The 12,331-nt window shown below is 35.8% G+C and overlaps 1 protein-coding gene across 28 annotated transcripts in view; it reads right to left on the reverse strand.

Moving 5' to 3' along the window:
• The window catches only part of ERC2 (ELKS/RAB6-interacting/CAST family member 2), a 439,127-nt gene that overhangs the window by 43,169 nt on the left and 383,627 nt on the right, over positions 1–12,331 (reverse strand). For 3 of the 28 annotated variants that reach the window (XM_065074517.1, XM_065074523.1, XM_065074534.1), the window contains one exon: positions 8,360–8,414. The exons of the other annotated variants lie outside the window; for them this stretch is intronic. The gene's annotated coding sequence lies outside the window, so the exon portion shown is untranslated. The remainder of the gene's footprint in view (positions 1–8,359; positions 8,415–12,331) is intronic. 28 annotated transcript variants of the gene reach the window in all.

Here is a 12,331-nt window from a genome sequence, read left to right on the forward strand (position 1 = left end):
TGGGAAACTCTGGCATCAAAATATTTACTGGATCCAGATGTTAAGAACTTAAAAAAACAAAAAAGTTTCTAGTCTTTCCTTCTACACTTATTCCACTGTTTTTCTATCATTCCTACCATTTCATGATGTGCTTGTGATTTTTCGCAGGACCTCAAAAGGTTCAGCTCAACCAGGGAACCAATGGAACAACTTTCCGCTCTCTTGTTCTCCGTAATCTCTTTTATCCCCCAGATCACGCCTCCTGCCACTGACCATGCGTTTCGCCTGCATGATCCTTTTCTCCTTCGGTGACTACCAGCAAGCTGAGCAACAAAAGTTTGCTTCCAATATGATCCCTAAGAGCTAAATTTTGTGGTCCTAATGCAGATTTTCCTCTTCCTGTTCTCAGATTCATAATGAAGACAATAAAAATGGAGGGTCTGCTCACAGAATCAGTTCCACACATAGTTGTCTTATGGAGGTGAATAATCCTGCTGATTTCAAAAGAATGACAAATGTGCATGAAGTTCAATATAAGTGTAACTGATTGCAGGCTCGTGGCCTGGATGCTGATCCCAGGATTTGGCTCCAGCAGCACAACTTTATGCAGCTTGTGCTGATAAGTCTTATTTTAATATTAGTAAAGGGGATATGGCACAGAACGTGTCTGTTAAAAGGTTTAAAATACATGTGTATTTTATTTAAGTAACGTTGAATTTCTGGGCAACCTCCCTAAATTCCTTCAGTTTGCTGAACAATTAGAATCAGCTTTGGCATTCTTGTGTAATGACGCAGCGGAGAATTAAATGACAGACCATATGTATATGAAATGTATGTAAATGAACACAAACATGCAGTAAAATTAGACATATAAAAGAAAAAATGCTAAAGTATATGCTGTTTTGTGCACACAAGGTTCAACATTGTGGTAGAAAACCTGCTGTGCTTGTCAATGAATTCATCCTAATTTGATTTCTATGTAGAACAAACAAATGTTTAAAACTTTTCAAAAACATTTCTTAAAAGAAAGTGCACATCTGTTCACCAAATCTGACCTGAATTTGCACCACACGGTATTGCACCCTTCAGAACATCTTTTTGGAAACAAATTTAGATTTTTCAACAAAAATGTTTCTAATTATCCCCATATAAAGATAATTTTTATATACTGTAAGACACAAAAGCCCAAACTAGTAACATATACTGAATCCCAAAAAAAGGAAGCAGACGTCTCTCTTATCTGTACGCCCAGCCACTTTTCTGCAAGAGTTTGAAAGCCACACACACAGACACACAGGCACTTATATCTGCAGTCAGGGGGCACCGCTTAGATACAAGATCTCAGTCATGGTGTGACCCATATATAACTCTTCACTTACAGAATGTCACAAGTATTTTAACACCCATAGCAAGATGTCACGCTGCTTACAAAGCAATCTCTCAGAAGTACAGGGGAACCAGATGATTTGCTTTCCATCATTTCACTGCTGTTATTTTCTTGACATTCACATGGGATATGTGACCCAGGGGCTGGTGCAATCCCAGGAAGAACAGCGTGCCATGCAAACCTGCCTCACGCTCAGGGATTCCTCACAGGGGAAACAGAACTTGCATTTTCCTGGTTCTGCTCCATGGGCAAAAGCCAGTTACAGCAACTCTCCTGATTTTCCTGAACACAACAGCCTGAAAAAAACCCACATGTTTGCAGCAACACTGATAATACTTAGGGAGACAGAACTCTCACTTGCATGGCTGAACCCGTGTGCAGGGAAGCAATGGGTCTGCTGTGTGGTTGCCAGCAGAGTGGCGGCCAAAATGTGACACCTGTGAGTAGGTATGGCCATGTCCAGGATCAGGGGGTGCATTTCTGCTCCCCTGGGGGCTGTCATTTGCAAGTCCCATTCGAGTTCCTGACACTGGCATGATGCCAGCTTTTGTATGGGTGAATGTTTCTGGAATAAGAATGAAACTATCGTATTTGCAATCACATATCTTAGTTGCAGGTTATCTTTTTGAAGAAATAATTAATAAAAGCTTTGCTTTCATGCAAAGTGAATTTTGAAATACATCAGTAGTTTTTCATAGAACTGGAAAAAAATTAGAAAGTTAACCTGCACTCTGAGAGAAACCACTAATCTGGAAGAAGAAAAGAGCTCAAAAGACTTTGGAAACGTTTTCCAAAATACTTCAGGCCAAAATTACCTTTCTGAAGCTTTCTGAACCATGATCATAGCATTTATGCATATATGATTACTTATTACAGATTTCCATCTAGCCTAAGGCATTTACTTTCTTAATTTGTTACATATCATAACAAGGAAAAAGTGAAAATAGTTTGTAATGACCACCAATGAAGAAGATTTATCAAATATGGAACACATTGATCCACAACAATAGGGAATATGAACAATACATGGACTGAAAGCAATGCTTAAAACACAGTGCTCAAAAAACCTCTATTAAAGCAACCTCGATTTATCATTGAAGAGCAGGGAAATGTTAAAATGAAAGTCCATCTCTATCCATCCAATTTATACACCAATTAGGAAAAGAACAAGTCATTGTTATCCACAATTTAGACATAAACAGCTGCTAAAGTAAAGTTTTGTTAAAATTTCTACACTAATTTACTACAGTTTTTACTAAATCACAATTATTGAAACAGGAGAAACTCCTAACAAAACCAGCTAGATACTAACATTGGTTGAATCCATTAGCAAAAGCAGTAATTCTTATTGTGGAAAACTAATCATCACTGTGCACAGTCCTACATTTGTTAAGGAACATTTCCACTGGCTTTTGGTAAGCAGTAACTAAACTAATTTCAAATGAATCTGTATTTGTTCTTTGCAGACCTTATTTCCCCATGAATGGGTCCAAGCTCTCATTTGCTACTGCAATTCCCAACTGGTCTGAAAATCAGAACAGGCTTCTCGAATTTATGAGTCTCTGTTAGGAAGCTGGATGGCTTCCAGGACACAAGATATGAACTTGACCCTCTGATCTGCAGGCAGCAGCTTGAGACTTCTAAAGGCAAGTGCTTTGGGAGTGTTGAGTAGGAACCGAAACTTGCACATTCTGCACACAACCCTCTCTGTCCTCGATCCACCCCCAAAAGTTTCCAAACCTAAAACCAGACAAACTAACACACATTGATGAGAGGAAGGAAAAATAGTATATAGTTTGCATCCATTCATTCTCAGTTGTATAGAGACTGGGAAATATAGCTGACGTCTGAAAATTATCTGGAATGCAAAGAATATTGAACACTGGACTTGGTTCTTCCTTCAGAGATTTTTATATTCATTCGATTGAAAGCTGAATTGCAGAGATTAAAAAAAAAATCAAATTAAAAAAAAAAAACCACACTCCTATGTAAGCCATAGTACTAAGAATTCAGCATTTTTTCCAACAAGAATTTAAGCAGGATATATACACAGCAGTAATTTTTTTCTGAAAGAAGTTTCTATGCTTGTGTATGTGCTGCAGATGCATGGATCGGTGATGATAGAAGTTACACTGGTCACAGATTTTGCTGTAAAGCTATTTAGTTTATCAAAAATGTAGGAAAAATTAGCCATCTTTCTGTTTGAAAATACTTTTCTAGCAACCTACTACACCGAAATATAGTATTTTTTTCACTTTAATTAAAAATGTCATGTGCCTTTTAGGCATGGAGTGTCATTCTTCAACAGGATGCTGTAGATATGCACATGATCACAAAATAAAAAAAAAAAAAAAGATCCACTAAGGGCAGATCTCCTCATCACAGAGATATGTCACTGCAGATTTATCAGTTTCATTATGGCATCCAAGAATGTCTATGCAGCTGCTTTTGTTATTAACGACGTATCTTGTGGTAGTGCTAAGATAAAAGCTTTCAAAAGAATGTCATTTAGCTAACTGTTTGCTAACTGTTCAGCTGGGTGGATTTACATAGCATAGCAAGCTATTGCTGCATCTGACAGCAGCTTATGGAAGTCATACATGATTGAGCTTTGATATTTACGCTATGCACTTCTACCCAGAAAGAATGCAACCGGTATACCAGCTAATTTCCTGTATTCTATAATTTAGATATTCTTTTAATGGTTAGTTTCATAGTATGTAGATAATAATCAATTTAATTTATGATGAACTAAAAAATTAGTTTGTTAGCTTCAAGAAACTTAAGGTTTGCTATTAGGTGCCTCCAGTTCTGTTTCCAAACTGAGGACATAGATCAGAAACAGATAATATAAATTTAAGAGATAACAAGTGTTTCTCTTGTGAATGACACAAAAGCAGCGAAGGATTTAGATGGCTTTGTTACTGGCATTGTTTCGGTCCTTCAATAATTCATTCATTGTTTAGTACAAATTTAAAGCTGCCAAACACTATTTTTAGAGATTGATTATGTATGATGGTTTTAACCAGTGTATTCCTAAGTAATGTTACGAATGGATTTAATAATTACCTAAGTAATTTGTTAGCCTCAGCCAACTTCAATGTATGATTTTTTCTGGTTGAGAGGAAAAACAATTCTTATACAATACAATTCTGTATTACTCCCAAATCTTAAAATACACATGGGATAAAGGTAAACTTAACATTAAACACATTTAAATGCATTTAAAGCATAGCTATTCTGCATCAAATACATTTATAAATATTCAGTAGCAATTATACATCAAGTTTTTCATTGCTGATAGAGTATGATTGATGAAAACAGTTACACTAGAGAGCCCTTTAAAATCCCATCCATATAGTTTTATTAAAAGATATGCAATCCCTGGAGTAACATTGGAGGTAATTTTTCATTAACTACTTGTATTTAAGATATGCGAGTTAGAAGTCTGAGGTCTGATTGTCAAAATAGTTCTGCACAATATAAAACAATTACTGAAAAAGAAGGAATTTTTATGTTCTTACAAACTGGTAGATCTGCAGCACATGTAAATATTTAGTGCATTCAAGTTCTTCTATTAGTATGACCAGTCTACTTACCAATATGTCAGCCTTTTCTAGCATCTTCAAAAACTGAAATTACTAGAAGTATAACAGTGGTACATGGACAATGCCTCCATGACTTTGCTGTTAAAGAACTTGAGTGTCCCAGAGTAATAATTGTCTGGAAGAACAGCAGGTTGCTTTGCTCTTCAAATAAATGCTCAAAGTATCATTCACTGATACACCTTTTCATACTCCTTAGACACTATTGTCAAATTCAAATTGTAGCTACCATTTAAACCTTGACTTTATAGTCAGGTCGTGAAGAGTAAAATCTTGTCTCAAAGACGGAAGGCTTCAGTGATCAGATAAATTATTATATCAGTGTATATGTAAAAAATGGACTCTTAGGTTCTTCATAAGAATAGTAAATCTCTCAACAGAAGTATAAGGGGAGGTGCTGAAGTTCTTGTAGAAATAAGAGAAAGCACAAACAGAAAAAGAGAGAGATATAGCTAAATAAAAAAGTAAATAAATACAATCAACAGCAGCTAGGGAAAAACAAACAAACGAACAAAAAAAGCCCCAAACAAACAAACAAAAAAACCCACACCAAAACCTAGGAAATCTGAATATCCCACACAAATCATTACAGAAAAGCTTTGAATTAAGCTTCTAGAAACCATGATTCATTAAACCAAGTTGTCACCCTGGCAGCAGACATGACTGCTATTTCCTATCCAGTGCTGTCCATTATGGAAATAAATTTACTAGATCACTAAATCAGTGTGAAAAGTGCTACTAAATACGTCATTCTAGTGGAGACCTTTTCCCCCTATTTATTATTTACATTAAAATAATGCCTGGAGGCTGTAAACAGAAAGGGAACCTAGACACAAGTTTAGACAGCTCTGTGCATAGTGTTCTCTAAGCTTGCTTAATAGGTATATATACATAAAATGAACATGCGTGTGTGTATACACACAGAGACACATAAATACAAATCGTCTTTGCTTAGTACACATACAAATGTACAGACCTTATTTACATACTGAAACTCATTCTTTTACACTATCAGGATCATAAATATATATATATGTTCATATAGTATATAATGCAATGACCTCCTGGTCCATAAGTGGGTTGAGTAGACAATGCCTTCTAATAACAAGCAATCTAGCACATAATCATCTGAGATCTGCTATTTTTGTAAGCCAAGTCCATAGTACTAATAGAAATAGACGTCATGCACATTTTAGTAATGTTAAGTATTTTTCTTGCCTTTCTCCATTTTATAAATTCATTATATAACGCAAAAAACAGCTATACTTATTTGTTAATTAGCTGATCAGTATTTTGAACTTGTTATAAAGTAGACATCATTTTTATTTGCTACTTTCTCATCTCTGTGGCACTGTAGCAAGTAACTGATCAAGACTATGATCTTCAAGTAGGATTTTTCCTTATCCTTCATGTTAAAAGGCATGAAGATGTGGTTTTACTGCAGCTCTGTTAACTGGGCAAGTAAGAATGCCCTTCATATCTGCCCAGAATCACAGGTTATGTTATGCTGTGGCTCTCAAATCCACAGATATTCTTAGCTTAGAAACACAACTTGCTCTGTAGATCACTTCACACCTTGTGTCAATTTAAGTGTTATATCTGTGTCTGCAGTCTGAACAGGCAGGAAGGCAGAAAGATAAATCTGAGTTCCATGTTGAGACCTCTGTTAATTAGGTCTTCCTCGATCACCATGTCTTTAATTGGCGTTTTTCTAATATCAGGAAGAAAGAACTAATGTTTAAGCATCTGATGATGCATCAAAAAGTCACTGAAAATGACACAGCCTATTCCAGTAGGACAGTATGTGTTGTCAACAGAATTGTTGTGTCAAAATCAAAAACTAAGCAATGAAGAACTTAGAGTGTGAAAAGTAAAAAAGTTTTGGGGGAAGAAGAGAAGCACAAAAAGTGTTAAAGCTTGTTTCTAAGAAGATAAACGTTTCCTAGTTAAGTGGACATACCACCATCAGAATAGGAAGACAGAAGAACAAAAAGGGACTGTACCACTTGAAAAACTCAGACACCAAATGACTCTGAAATATGCTGATGAAAGCAAAAAGAAAGGAACAGCACAGAAGCATTTTTTCTCCATCAATCTGTAATTTTCACATGTATTTTACAAGTAAAGGGCACATATTTAAGAAATTCCTCTGTGCAGACTATGAGGCTAGGATTCTAATAGTCATATCATACATGTGGCATTCTGAACTAGACTGCCATGAGGGAGCAGATCTGGAGACAGAATGCATAAAGACAGGAGATACCAGGGAGATTCAAAGCTAGATGTAATGTCATGTATGACACACCAGAAATGTATTCAAGAGGCCAGCTTTAGCAGACAGGGCCTGGAAGCTTTTTATTTCAATAGAGCTGAGAAAGACATGAATGTATATAGTGCTGTGTAGTACCTTGACATCAGCTGACAAGAATGATTTGGGTAAGATGCCAACTCTTGTTCTTCCATAGGTTCCTGGATAGAATACTCCCAGACATTAAAAACACCTGCACACATTCGTTTTCTGTTTTGAGATGTATACCGTAAGGTTTTCAGAGGTGCAACACACCTCAGGCTTTCATGAACTTTCTGTAGGGTTTTTGTTTTGAGGCTTCTTGGTTGTACAAGGACTAGGAAAATAAATGCAAAACACCTTAAGATCTGTCTCCTCTTTTCTGTATCTGGTTATTTTCAAAGTTTTTTTCTAGTGTTGTAATATGTGCCTCATGCTCCTTTTTTCATACTGAAGAGCCATACCTACCGGAATAATGTCATACTTGCTAATATTCTCAATCATTCTTTAAAAAAAGCCCTACAGAATTCAAAACAATATGCTTCAACTAGGTACTAATGCATTTATTTATGCATTCCTTCGTTCCTTTCAAGCAAAATCTGATTTGGCTCTATATCTGTACACCTCTTAAAGATAAACAGGTCATTAATTAAAAAAAAAAAAAAGGTTGTTGTCTAGGCATAAGCCAAACACACTTTGGTAATTGTGAGAAGAGTTCTTATTTACACACAATTAAATTAAAGTTGTCTTTGTGCTATACAGGTTTGAAGGGTTTCTGACATTATGAGTTAAACTGATTCTGTTAATTGTTTAGGTGACAGGAGAAAAATTATTTTACATGGAAGTGATTCTGTCCCACATCAAAGATGCCTGTTGGGGGGAGAGTCTTCTCTCTAAACAGCAAACGAACAAAAAAACAAATGAAGCCCCCAAAAAACACCCCCCACCCCCCCCCCAACAACAACCAAAACCAACAAACAAACAAACAAAAAAACCCAAAACAAACACAACACCCCCCCCAACTTTGGCTGAACAAATAATTTTCAATTTAGGAGCAGGTGACAGTAAGATGTCTCCCAAAGGCGGAGTATTTAGACTTACATGGAACTAAAAAACTCTGTTACGACGAAAGCCGGACATTCCTCAGCGCTGGGATCTAATGAAAACATCAATGTTTCACTAAGTTTTGAAACTGACAATTTAATAGTTTTACAAGAATTATTTAACATTTATCATCACTTTCTCCAAGTTACATTTACACAAGGGAAATAGTTACATAAAGCAAACAATTCTTGTGTATAGTAAAAATAATGCACAAGCTTCTTAAGATGAATGTACATTTAAGAATGCCTCTTTGCAAAAAAAAACTCTCAGCAATGACAGGTTCCAATAGATGGGAAATGGTATTATAAAAAGAGGAACAGATCATTATCATCTCTGATGACAGAAACTACATACTTGCTTTTTCCCTGACTATGCTCAGCACGAAGTCCATCAGGTTGAGCAGTTGTACGGACTAAATAACAGGAGATGGTAAGGTCAGAACAGAACAGTGAAAATTACTGTAACACAACTGTTACAAAACCTCTGTGCCACTGGAGAACTGTAGAAAAAAAGGTGAAGAGGTAGGAGATAGGTGATGTGAGCTGAGAAAGTAGGGTTTTAACTTTGGAAGAAGGGAGTTTGAAGAACCTGCAGATTACTAATGAGGAAAGGGGAAAGAAGGGAAAAGAGGCTGGAGAAAGGGTTGATAATAAATCAAATGAAGCTGCAAGCCTGGAAGGAACATTGCAGCTGGAAAAGGTTGTAGAGGGAAAGTAGAACACAGCAGAGAAACCACATCAGAGAACGAAGAGCCACTAGAGGCTGCAAGAAAGGAGATATTCAAAAGCTGGGTGAAAAATGTTAAAAGAGGAAATGTAGCTAAACAAGGATAAAATTCTTCCTTGAATTAGGTAGGCAAAGCTGAATATGAGGCATATCCTAAAAGTGCTGAGATATTAGTAACTGGAACATTACATTTGTCATTTAGATAATTTCTATTAAAGATGTGAGGCACATTGGCAGGAGTGGTTGGCAGTAGACAAGCTCTAGGTGCTCAAGAAGACAGCTGGAAGACAAATTTGGGAAGATACCACAGTTCAGGATTTCTGAGATGTCAAGAATGTAGAAATGATGAAAGGGACAATACAAACTGATATTCTCGTTTGTCCTATAATGCTTAGAGCAGGAAGTTTCTGTACTTTAGAACTACGTCTCACTAATCTTACACGTACTAAACATAAAGATTAGTTTAAAAAGATAGAAACAGTTTTAGGAACACATGCTACCTTTTAAGTATGCCTTAAATTGCCTACACAAACAACTGCTATAAGGGAAAATGCATGTCTGTTTTCCAAAACACTATTTCCAGAAGTGAAGCTTTAAACATTGTGTTCAGATGATGAGTTCATTTGCTTCTAAACATTCATTATTTTAGATTGTGCATATATAAGAAAAACTAATTTGCACAGAGGTTTATCACTATACTATTTCATTAGCACAGAGAAAACTGAAACTCTTGGAAACACGCAACTGTGCCTTATGCAACAAAAGCCTATTTATGAATTATGACTCCATATACAATATGCCTTGGGGATTGTTCCTGTTCTAATCAAATACTTTTGCAAATTTCTTGGCCAGGAACTGATAAAGTATTTACCTGCAATAGTTAGGTAAAAGAATGATACTATCAGGTAAAATATATTTTCATATATACTTTGGATGTTTTATTCACTCAGTAGTGAGCTTCTAAAGGTTCAAAAAAAATGAAATCACATAGCTTAAATATTTGTCTGCAAATAACACTGGTTAAATAATTGCAACATCTGGTTTCCTTTTCTGTTTGCTATTTGAGTGCTTTTTCTGAGTATAATTAATCCTTCTAAAATGGGAATAAAGCGAGTTATTGTCTTCTGGAAACAAATGAAGGATATTACCACTACAGACAAAGAGACTGTACTTCTTTCTGCACAGCAGAGTTAAGATGCCCACAAAGACAAAAAGAGCTTATGTTGATGTGAAAATGGTACTTATAGAGATTCACTTTAAAAATTTAATAAAATTAAGTGCTTAGAGTAACCACATAGCTGAAGTGGAAAATTTCAGAAGGACAGTTGGAAGAGACGGGAAATAAAAGCACAGGGAGACATGACAGGACACTTCTGTCTTGATTTTCCATGTTGAGGGCTCTGTGCCAACACAGACTGAATTTGTGGGTTGGTACAGATAATAAAAGTACGGGGAAAAAAAGTGTGAATGGTGCTTCTAGGCGACCTGTGGTAACATATGCAACAAGCATTTGCATTTTCAAAACAGTATTGATCTAAGTCCAAAGAAAGGTTTTGTCTTCCCTGTCAGTGCACACAGGAGAACAAAGCCACACTCTTAAGAAATCACCTCTGAATTTAGGATTCATTACTGTAACACTTCAACCAGCAGCACTTGAAAGGTTAGCTCCAGACAAAGGTTTTTGGAAAACCCTACACCCAAACCTCTTAATTATGCCTAATTACAGAAGGCAAAACTAACATATCCTAATCTCTCTTTTATAAATCAATAAAGCTTTTGCCATTTGATTTCCGTGAACATAGGTTTAACATTAAAAAGTCAACAACAGCCACTGAATCTTGTTGAAAATACTGTTCTACCGTCCTGTTCTGACAACAATGGAGATTAAACAACTTTAAGTTCTCTCACTTCTTTTTCTATTTGATAGAAAAACAAAAGAAAAATGAGAATCAATATTAAAGATATCTAAAGCAATCTTCAACACTGGTGCAGCTCAGGCACTTGGTCTACGTATAAAAATCAATTAAAATAATGGATGGATTTTTACCGCCCCTTTAAAATTAATTCTGTGACCTCATCAAATTCAACAAAGGAGATTCATGTTGATCAGTTAATTATGTCTCTGTAATGCACAATAAAATACTACCTACTTTCCATTTCTGTTTTGACGTTAGGTCTATTCTTATCCTGTAAACACAAAGTGCTATATTTGTAACTATCTTTTTATAGAAGACAACATTTATAATCAAAGCTTATTTTATGTTTCAATTATATATTATCCACAAGAAGATTCAGACTTTACTGAAAGGGCTGGTCTAACCCATTAGGTACCTACAGAATCTGCAGTTTGGACCACAGACTCCAAAACATAACAAAGAGCTTGTCTTTTTTCAAGAAAGCCTCTGCAGGACTGTGCCTCAGGATGTAACCTTCAGCATCCCTCAGCATTTCAGGCTGCACAATATATATGGAAGAGCATTGTAAAGCACGAATGCCCACTATTTGTTGTATTCAGTTTAATTAAGCTTTATTTTTGCAACTCTCTTAATTGTATATTAAGAACAGGATGTAGACCTGCTGCATACCTAGACAAGTATTGAGCTTTACTTGCGCAGATCAGATTAAAACTATGAATTTGCATTACCAGTTTCGACTGGCAATAAACCCAAAATTAATTAAGTAATCTTGGTATGCTACATTATGTTGTTTCCAAAAATCAGTTTGCTAAAACAAATCTTCCTGGAGAAAATATCAGTTGTGTACTTGTCAATATGCTTCATATTTCTGCATTTTTCTGCATTAATTTGTTATGGAACTATCTTTCAGATTATCCTTACTTTTGTTTTGTTTGGTGTTTGTTTTTAGGCAGACTCATAAATGTATTTCCATTCCACGCTATTCTCAGTTAGGAATAAAATGACAGTACTTTCAAGAAAGAAAATTACCAGGGAATCTGTTCTGCATTTGTAGGCAGGAGTGAGGCACTTTGAATGGAGAAGAAGAATTAAATTAGCCCCAGATACAGGGGCTGAATACCAGCCATGTGTTTTTGAAGCGAGTATCTGCAAAGCCTTTCTCATAGATCCTTTGTAGTCTGAACTTTACACATATATATAATGATATAGGTATATTCTGGTAAAATGTTTGCTACCCTTCAGCAAGCACAAGTCTATCCAATTTTTAGGTAAAACACTTTTTTTTTTCTCTTCCAAAGGGATCACTGCTCTTTGAATAAAAAGTTTT

The sequence above is a fragment of the Columba livia genome, chromosome 10 (assembly GCF_036013475.1).
Source record: "Columba livia isolate bColLiv1 breed racing homer chromosome 10, bColLiv1.pat.W.v2, whole genome shotgun sequence".
Taxonomy (NCBI): domain Eukaryota; kingdom Metazoa; phylum Chordata; class Aves; order Columbiformes; family Columbidae; genus Columba; species Columba livia.